General features: G+C 38.9%; 1 protein-coding gene across 4 annotated transcripts in view; it reads right to left on the bottom strand.

The window, feature by feature from the left end:
- Nucleotides 1–10850, bottom strand: part of Vcan (versican) — an 86649-nt gene that overhangs the window by 41884 nt on the left and 33915 nt on the right. The gene's annotated exons all lie outside the window — the stretch shown is intronic.

The following is a 10850-nucleotide window of genomic DNA, read 5'->3' as shown; positions in this document are numbered from 1 at the left end:
TTTCAGCATACATCCATGAAAACTTGAGTTTCAAAAAGTGCCTGTCTTAAATGGCTTCCATTCTCATGAGCTCCATTTTGTCTTGTTTCCTTAATATATAATATGTTCATTTGATAAATCTGTAGTTTTTTTTGTCAGCTGAAGTCACTGGATGTATTAGGCTTACTGTATGTTTATTGATGGTAGAGTGATTAGCAAAGAAAAGCACACTGGCCGGGCGGTGGTGGCGCACACCTTTAATCCCAGCACTCGGGAGGCAGAGGCAGGTGGATCTCTGAGTTCGAGGCCAGCCTGGTTCCTTATAACTTAAGAGCTAGTTCCAGGACAGGCTCTAGAAACTACAGGGAAACCCTGTCTCGAAAAACAAAACAAAAAAACAAAAACAAAAAAAAAAAAGAAAAGAAAAGCACACTGGCATATCATGCCATGTGGGTTTTTATGTGACAAGAGCACCTAAAATCCTTAACAATGTAAATCATACTCTTTATGTTTTATGGATTCCAAGAAATTTTCCTACTAAATAAGACTTAATTAAAGCAAAAATGCAGAATGAGAGTAAAAGTTATTGCTTCCTTCTTCTGAAAGGAATGTCCTCCAAGCTGACACGTGACCCTTATTCAGGTTGGGTCCCCTTACAAATTGTGTCCTTGGGTTCCTTAACATCAGTTTGAGGATGGAACGATGTCACCTACTTAGGGTTTTCAATTCGCATCTTTTCACATTTATTCTGTCAGGATATATCTGGTTTGTCCCCATGCCTTCAGCATTTCATGAACAGGGGCAGAGCTTTAGAAAATTCATCTACAGTATACATAAGTGGATGAATTCTTCCCTGCCACGTGGCCTGAATTGCCATCAATAATTCCTTACAACTCATCAAGTCCTATTTGGTCTTCTTTGTTTATTCATTCTCCAAAATTACCCCTTCATTCCCCTTTACTGTCACCACCCCCACCACCACACATATTATTAGAGAACTGTAACAGCTGTAATTATGGCAAACCAGAAAAGTTTCTTTGTGGCATACGGTGGGGGGGAGGGGACACCTGTGCTATTGTCAAAGTCCTGTCTCGTTGCAAAATAGTCATCTGCTCTGTTTCACACGAACAAGAACAACTTTACAGAGCAGCTCACACTCCAGGTTCTTAGAAGAATGAAGCCTTTGGCTTTATTTTAGAATTTTACTCTAAGGATAATATACCTTTTATTTAGATTTCAAGAGTCAAACCACAGAACTCTGTAGGCTGAATGTATAATCTTTTCTATGTTTATATGAGCATATTTTAACAGCTTGGCTTGACTATACTAGAACCATAGCTAATGGGTTTTTTTTTTTTTAACGACATTTTGCAGAAGGCTTTATGGCTAACTGACCTTAAACTATTCAACAAGTGTTTTTAAGGATTTCACAGCAGAACGTGGCAGACATGGCACAAGTCGTGCAGTCATTCTGTAACCAGACACAAAACATAGCTGCTGTGAGGCTTAGGTGACAGGGCAAGGATCCGATTCTCGTCTGGGAATTTTATAATTTAAGTTTAAGAGTTTTTAATTAAATGTAAGCTATTGCAATCTACTCAGCAGAAATATTTAAGATTGCATTTCCTTTAAAATGAGATTTGTTCTAAAATAAAGAAAAAATAACAGGTTTCCTTATTCCAAAAATAAATAGCCAAAACTGTAGGGGCTTGAAAGGGGCTTGCAGATCTTAAAGTGAAGAATCTTGAAATTCCTCACAAAGTTAAATTTCCAATCATATATCTATAGATCCAAAGGCCAGACAGAAATAAATGTTTGCTTTGATTCACTTTCCCCCAGTTAATTGAAATATAACACTAAATAGCACATTAAGGGAAAGATATGTGATTTTTAAATCAAATTGTGTAAGCTATCAAGAATCTTCAAGTTCCAGGACAGGTTCTAAAAAAGCTGCAGAGAAACCCTGTCTCGAAAAACCAAAAAAAAAAAAAAAAAAAAAAAAAAAAAGAATCTTCAATATGTTTTAAAATTTGGAACACTGTAGGCTTATTATTCTCAATATTCCAAACAGCAATGGAGATCAAGATACAAATACCTTCCCGAAGTTTGTAAGATGCTCTTGTTCCTCCCTAATTAGGACTTGGGTGTCATGTACTGCTTCTAGTAATACAGCAGAGAGGTCAACAGGATCAAAGATCGAGAGAACACTGTTCTGTGACCTGGGCTCCTTATGGTTTAGTTAGGATGCAGGCTGCTTGGGGCACCACCCAAGCATGTGGCTCACCCTGAAAGCCACGGTATGCTGAATACAGTGCACCTATTTTTCTGTTCACAAATTGCGTACCCTGAAAGGATCATACATATATGTAAAAAAAAAGGCTGATTTTGATGCCTCACTTGGAAGAGGCAGCATGTTACAAGGATGGTAAATAGGCACCATAGCTTTTCTCAATTTCCAATAATCCTCAAACAACACAGTTTCTTCAGGTGAGAAGATTGACTTTAAATAGTCGTCTGGCCTAAGTATACTTAAAGAGATATCACAAAATATAGGTTCTTCTTCCTTCTAAAGGACCTGGGGATTCTAGTCCCATTTCAAGAGAGCAAGAGATTTCTCAGACAGCATATTCAAATAATCAGAGACATTTGAGAAATTTCTAAACTGTAAAAAAGAGCTTCATAAAAAGAAGCAATTAAGGCTTTAAGATGCTTCCCAGAGTAATGCCTCTGGTAGACTGAGCATGGTCCAGGAGATAGCCCCACCCCCACAGAGGATCTGAGCAGTCCAAACTCAACTAGATAGGTTAAAATATTAAAAGATGATAGGAATTTGGGTGAGTTGTTTGGTGGAAGTGGATTTGGGAAGAGCTGGGTGAAAATAATCAAAATACATTCCAAATTCTCAAAATATGTTTTCAAAAATTTTAAATACAACAAATAGGAGTTGAAGAGATCACCCAACAGTTTAGAACAAGGGTACCTCTTCCACAGGATCCAGGTTAGATTCCTTACACGTACATAGCTGCTCAAAAGCTGACTATGACTTGAGTCCCAAGGGATCCAGCACCCTTTCTGGCCTGCCTAAGTACCAGACATGCACATGGTACATGGAGAGACATTCACCCCAAAAACTCAGAGTTTTTTAATAGAGCAAATAAAGACCAATCATAAAGTGGAACATTATTATCTTTGTGCTTTAGTTTTCTAGTACTCAAGACCTCTGACAAATATACATACACATGTAGAGATATAGACATAATCATATAGAAAGATATTACCAGATATTTTAATGCCAGAGTCAGAATAAAGAACTTAAACGTAAGTAAATCTTTGGCTACAATAAAGCAAAGGACTCTAAGAAGTAGGCATGTAAAGTTTCTCTTCGATTCTAGAAACCCATCCACTAAGCTATAGTGTATTAAACAACTCTTCTTTGCCATTGCTCTGTCAAATGCTAGTCTTGTTTCCAACCAACTCTTCAACCTGACCCCTTCACTGGGACATTTAAACAGCCCGAATAACTGAGCTAAATCATTCTACTCCTTCCATTCTCCATTGGCGTCCTCTGTACCTGCACATCTGAACCCAGCAAGACCAGAGTCCTATTTCGACGCCTCTGTCATTTCTGCTTTAGACAGCATCTTAATTCCTCCATTTAACACTGTCCTTCGATTCACGAAGTCTCAGTTCAGATAGGCAGATGCTAGATTGACGGTGATAAGATGATACTCAAACAAGAAAGTGGCTGTGTTTTATGTGTGAGGAATATGTCTTAGTTACATGGTTTGTTAGTATGGATTTATTTGTTTCGTCATCGTCCTTCAGTCTCCCAAGTGCTGGCGTCATAGTTGGGAGCCACCACAGGAACCTCATTCTCTCACCTCACTTCCCCCAGCTCCGTGTCTCAGCATAAAGTCATCCTAGAAGATACGATGCTTTCCTTTAAACAAATAATATGCTACCCATTTAGTTCTCCTTTTGAGAGTTCAGTTAGAAGAACATCTTTCTAGGGCTTTATCATCAAGGATCAAAAAGTTGTCATTGTGTTGAAATTCCATTGAAGATGTATATATCCAACTAAAGAAACCGTCAGTCTTTGATGGGACTACAAATCAAAGACTTGAGACAAAAACAATGAATCATACCACCCAAAAATCCTCAGATAGATTTTGAGGGTTATGAAAGTCTAGATAGTCTGAATATACAGCCAGAGTCTCAGTATTTTTAATCACTCACTGTCTTTACAAATCTATATAGGCATTTATGAAGACACTAAATACCAGTTTTATTTTTCTTTAAATATAAATGAATTGAAGAAACATACTTGGTCAGTACAAAGAAAAAGAATTGTTATAACATTAATGCATCACTGGAAGTTCCTGTGTTTGCAGACAAAACTCAACAGGGATATAGCAGAATGAGATGCACAGTTCTAAGGAACTAAAATGGGCTGCCTGTTCATCCCATTCATCCCTACTGCTTTGGCTTTAGTGATAGTTATTCCTAGTATTTTGAAAGTATGTATAAGTCATCGATATTTCCTTCTGTTTTCTTCCTTGCTTACAGCTATCAAGGTGTAGTAAGACGTGACAAATAGCATGCTTGCTGAAATCTGACCAGTTTCAGGGAAGAAAATTTAAATCAGACAAGCTCCTTTCCCTTGGAATTTTCAAGTACAGCTCAGCCTGAGAAAGGCTGGAGGCAGCCTCTCTGAAGGAGCCGCTGTGTCTCAGTGCACTGAAGAGTCAGGAACTTTTTACACTACTGGATGTTCAATACTTTGTTCAACAAAACTATTTGGGAAACATTTAAGACTACAGACTCAAAGATGAACAATACCTCAAGCCGGTTTAAGAAAGGAAATAAATTGCAATGCTTCCACCTCCCATCAGCAATTCAGATCAGTTGTCTGGGGGGTTGGAACTGTGACTGCTTTATCTGGAGGTTTCTGGTCTAGAGCTAAGTGCAGAGGCAGTGTGGGCGAATCATGCATCGGGAGGTTTCCCTGTGCCCATCAAACTGTGTCAGGCAGTAGCATCCTGGAGGATCATCTGCTGCTTCCTCAGGTTGGTTTGGTTGTGGCCCCCAGGGAATCTGACCGGTGCTCCAGGGTGGGGTGGACAGCACAGGTTTTTCTGCGATGAGTTCTGAGGATCTGCCTAGCACAGACACCTCTGATCTATTTCGCATTGCTCTTTAACGTGTTTATTAACACATGGTATTCTCTTTCCTGTGTACTCATTACTGAGTATTCAAGTTGTCTAACTAACTAAACTGTGAATCATATTGGTTTAATTCCCTAGCTACACAACAGCTGGATTGAATGAATGTCCATGGGAAATATAAAAAGAGGAACACAGAATTTTTACCTACTGATAGTAACACAGGCTCCCTAGAAAGCCAAGAAATGTGAGCTACTGAGAGTGAATATAAGAATTACATTGTGTTCCTGTATGTTCCTAAAAAACATACATTAATATCTTCATTTCTCCTTTTCTCTCTTTAGCAGTACAAACACCTTCACAGCATATGACTACAATAACTGAATTCTATTTTCTGTGAGACATCAGGAATGCTTTTCCAATATATGAAATACCCACTCTGCAAGAGCCCACCACACACTAACTGTCTACTAATTATATGTGTGTACAGAAACGTTCACAACGTCTAACCGACACGATGTTTACATTTTCACAGAGTCTGAAACTTTCTTTCTGCAGGGATCCTTTATATTTTAAAATCTTCTATTTAAGCTTTCTGTTATTCATGGAGAAGTATTGCACATGGCCCTGTTATTCAGAGGTAACACAGGTTGTGCTATTTAATTATTTTCACCTCCATCAGACCAATTGTTTTGGGGGAAATTGCAATACCTCAACACAACTGAAAACATGTATCTACCATGCCAGCTTTACAGAAGCACAAATCCATACCAAGATCAGCTCTCAACTAGGTAATCGCCATCACTATTCTTGGAACTGATCTGTAAATGAAGTCACTTCATTAAACAACCATGTTTATATATGGAAAACTGGCTTCGCTGAGAATAATCCTATGCATTTCTAAAATGACCAAAACTGGCAAAGCTCCTTTAAAATATACAAATTCAGCTTTACCTCTTTAAAATGACACTCCAGAGAACTTTGTTTTTCTCTTCCTTCTGGTCCTTTCCATTCACATCTCTCCCCTTAGCTAGCCCCTGGCGGAAAACGTTCTGAACACTATCTGTACTCTGTATGTTTCTTGCAATCACTGCACAGATGAATGGCAGCAAAGTTGCTAAGGAAGAAGGACGCAAGCCCTGGGTAGAAAGCTGTGATTTCCCTCACAGCAACCAAACAATATCCCTATATTTTATGAAAACATAAGGAGAGGTTAGGACCATGCATGGGAATATTTAAAAGAATTTGTCAAAGAGACATTCTTGAGAAAAGAATTAAGATAGCAATTGCCATCAACAGCTCTATTTTGATGCACGTAGAAGAGCTTGAAGCTGAAGGGTTCTGCTCACAAGCCCCACGGAATCAACACTACAGTTAAATTACAAAGGAGCTGTAGCTGCCGCCAAGTTACGCTCAAAGTGGCACGACTGTAAACCAACATTTACCATGGGGGACTATAATTTTAATATGCCCTTTCAGTCAAGAAAATTACCAAATTAAAGCTCTATTTGTTTCCTTGCACGATAAATAACATGTTATCTAGTGGAACAGAGATGTCAACAAGATTGAAGCAACATTGGCTTAACTGGCTTCATTTAGCACAATGAATAGAGACAACAAAGGTGCCTATTAATAAATGTGTGCCTTTATATGAGCTAAAGGTAGCCATAATCAGTCTCACTGAAAATGCATTTGGGGGCTCGAACCATGATCCAGTCGTTAAGAGCACAGAATGCTCTTCTAGATGACCCTGGTTCTATTCCCAGCATCCAGATTGCACTTCACACACATCTGTAACTCCAGTTCCACGGGTCTGACACCCACTCCTGACCCCTATTGGCAGGGGTACAAGTGGTGCACACACTAAAGTGTAGGCAAAACAACCATACACATAAAATAATAAGATAAAAGAAATTTTTTTAAAAAAGTCTATTTTCCCTTTAAATATTCAGCTCATTCGAGAATAAGTGCTTCTGTTCTGTTTTCAGTTATATCTGCAAATCCCTTTCCTTCTGGGTCTGAGGCACATGGTGCTCCAGATACGAGCTTGTACACTCAAACATTAACAAGACAGCCATCAAGTTATGACACACGGAAGCCCCTTAAGAGACTGTTCGAAGAATGAAATCTGATCCTCTAATTAAAAAAAGAAGCATAAAGTACTTTACATATGGCTATAAAATGTTTTAAACATAAAACGTGAGTTCTAAAAAATTATATAAAACTATGTTGTATGAAAAAAATCTCAATTAAAAATAAATACAATTTTAAAAGAAAAATAATTACATTTTTGCCAAGAATGAAAGCAAAAAAAAAGAAAGTAAAAATTACATGGCTTTCTTCTATAATCACCTTAAATAAACCAGTGATTATCAGTGTTTGTCCAGACTGCTGGCTCAAGCTCCTGCCTCTTATTGCTCATCTTCCCTACATGAGCAAAGCTCTCAAAAGCAAACCTACAACTTTGATGTATATTCTTATATTTAGTAGGAGTAGAAGAAAGAGCCGATGGGAGTCATTTCTAAACGATGCCACCAAGAATGAGCCGTAGTTCTGCCCAAGAAAGCTGAGCAAATGAATCCTGAGGAAGAGGCCAAAATGCTGTCCTGGTCAAAATCTAATTGATGTGCATATCGCTACACTAACAATTTCACCCGTATCGCATATTTATATAATTTCCGCCTAATATTCAATTTTTTGCACTTAAGATGACAGAAAACCAGTAAAAATAATTAAGAAGAACGCCTGGCAAGATTGGCAGGACTGACATGTGATAGCATCTACAGGCCTGTTATCTGAGTACTAACATGATGTTGGCACTTAAAATCTGCACATTCCACATTATTCCTTGACTTAAAGACGCTGCTACATCTGAGCTCTATTTCTTTGTTCTTGTTTGTTTAACATCTGCAGTTCTGAGACACTAACTTGCAACATTTCAGGTAAATTTTCTGGGTAGTCTTTACAAACCACAAAAGAAAACAACAGCAAAAACCCAAACGATGTAGCTGAAGAAACCCTCCCCATACTGTCGGATCCTGCAGCCTTCATACACGTTCACAAAGAAAGTCTTTTAATAATTTTCGCATGTGCAGGTGTGCAAATTACTCCTGAAATAGACAAGTTTTCAGCACCCCTGCACTACTTTTAACCACACCCCAAAGCGTTTTTCAGCTCATAAAACCTTTATAAGCTGCGGAGTTCCTTCGGGTTTTTAAACTGTTAACCACAGTTACCCTCCAGCACCAGAACCTACAGTGCTGTTAGCAAACGTCTGAATGTATGATGTAAGCAGGCATTGACTAGCGTGTCTCGTTTCATGGTATTTCATAAAAGTCAAGCTTTATGTCACTCTCTGAGTGCAGAAAAAATTATAAATGTCTTGGTTTGGGGTAGCTTGGGTGGCATTTTTACTTACTTGGATACACAGTATATGCGAAGGTCAATTTTACTCTAGGGAATAGGTTTATACAATGGCACCTATGCATTGAGGATTTTCCAGTCGGGAAACATAAAAATGCTGGCTTTCCAGGGTTCCCTCATTAACACACCTGCCTTAGAATTTAACTGAACATCTGGGTGCTGGTTTTCATGAGCAAAGTTAAAAATATTGGGGAAAATTAAATTATTGTTGGAAAACTAGCAAAATTTGTTAACTGAGTAGTTGGGTCTAAGTAAATCTCACTGCTTTCTGAAAATAACAAACCATGCTGCTATTCTTAAGAATGAAAGTCTAAGCCGGGCGGTGGTGGCGCACTCCTTTAATCCCAGCACTCGGGAGGCAGAAGCAGGCGGATCTCTGTGAGTTCGAGGCCAGCCTGGTCTACAAGAGCTAGTTCCAGGCCAGGCTCTAAAAAAGCTGCAGAGAAACCCTGTCTCGAAAAAAAAAAAAAAAAAAAAAAAAAAAAAAAAAAAAAAAAAAGTCTAGAACATATAAAACCAGGTGAAGGAGAGCCTACTCCAGTATTCCATGCCCCTCCCAACATGTGCATACTGTAATTCTCTGCCTGATAGAAATGGTCAGATCTTTCACAGGTTTCTTAGAATGTACTATAAGTATAGCCCCAGGTTTTAACAGTGGAGGAAAGAGAGCAGCTATGCGGGTCCTGCCAAATGGGGACAAGCGGGTGCATATAAACGCGCAGCTGTCCAGGTCTTCAGAAGCTGCTACTCTGACACTGGCAGACTCTCCACGTGAAATGCCACTTATGAAGTTAGTGTGTTTGTTTGTCACCTGATAATTACCATCCTTCGGAGGTGGGGTGGGGTGGGTTTGAGTTTTAGCCTTTTGTCCATTTTGCAGTTTGAGTGCCCTGGACTGAATGTACAATTTTCCACTCAGAAGAGCCGGTAGGAGTCATATATTTATATTTCATACTGTTTCATACAGTTTCATATGGTTTCATACTATTTGATACTACTTAGTATGTCCCTATAATCAGAGAAAGATGAATTAAGAAGGTATGTACTTAGTTGGTATGTACTTTACACATTCTGAAAGCAAAGGTTGATACCAAGCTTCTCTACGCCCCCTCCCCATCCCATTTTGAACCCCAGTTTTGAGGAATGTAGCAGTCATGTAGAAGACAGGAATTCACTTATAATTCATAAAATACAGCACCAGGAACAACAACAACAACAACAAGTATACTTCATTCCAGGCCTCTAAAATGCTATGCTGGGAAGAGAGGAGTTTAGTAATGCAGGACTGTGTAGCCTACTAATCGAGCCATGTAAATATTTCCACACCAAGAAAATGCTGAAGAGGAGATAATAGAAGCCACGACGTTTCTGTCTGCAGCACTGGATACCGACTGAATGGATATTACTGTTACCTGTTCGTTTTCACCGGGTGTGCTCCTGATCACGCTAATGGAAATGCCATCTCTCTTCCGTATGACACCCAGCAAGGCGTATCCCAATACCAAGAAAGAAACTGATAAACAAGCATCCTTTCCATACGGCTTCTCCGAACCAGACCACAGAAAAGTGAACATTTATTCATTTAATTCTTATATTCAAATTTGAACCAAGCAATTTAAGAAAACCAGTAGACTTGAGCTCTAAATTTAAAGGACACAGACAGTCCATCAGACTGTGCTTTGTAGTCTCAGGTCAGTTTCTCCAATTTAACATGATGGTGTACTCTCGCTTCTAGGTAAGAACAAGACGTGTTTGACCATGACATATGCAAGTGTCAACCAGTGCAAATAAACCGCTTTAGAGGAGATAATAAAATCACAATACAGACATCATGACCTGAGTTTTAGGAAGAAAAGATAACGTTTACAAATCCACCTTCTAAAAGTTACCCTTGTTAACGATTCCAAGCAGTTCCTAGAACTTAGCTAGATTGTGTTGGTTCTCAACAGTTTAAGCTGCAATTTAGAAGTATCCTGAAAACAGTCAACATCTTGAAAATGTGAAATTCGAATCAAAAGAGACCAATTACCCATTCCACCACTTATGTGACAAACCTGCAAAATCCTGGAAGAGAGAAAAACAAAACAAACCTTTAGCGATCTTTCGGTCAGCCCTAGGGATGGATGTGCAAAGTCATTTAGCCGTTTACACGTGCGTGCTAGGGGTTAATGGCTGCAGACCAATGGAATGTTAGCACAGTCTAGTGCTACACTTGAGTAGTAAGGTATATGGAAAAGACACTGAAATTAACACACTCGCTTCTGCGCGTTCGGAAGTGATGTAACA

The sequence above is a fragment of the Arvicola amphibius genome, chromosome 3 (assembly GCF_903992535.2).
Source record: "Arvicola amphibius chromosome 3, mArvAmp1.2, whole genome shotgun sequence".
Classification (NCBI taxonomy): Eukaryota; Metazoa; Chordata; class Mammalia; order Rodentia; family Cricetidae; genus Arvicola; species Arvicola amphibius.
The sequence above is the reverse complement of the archived record's forward strand: the minus strand, read 5'-3'. Positions and strand labels throughout refer to the sequence as shown.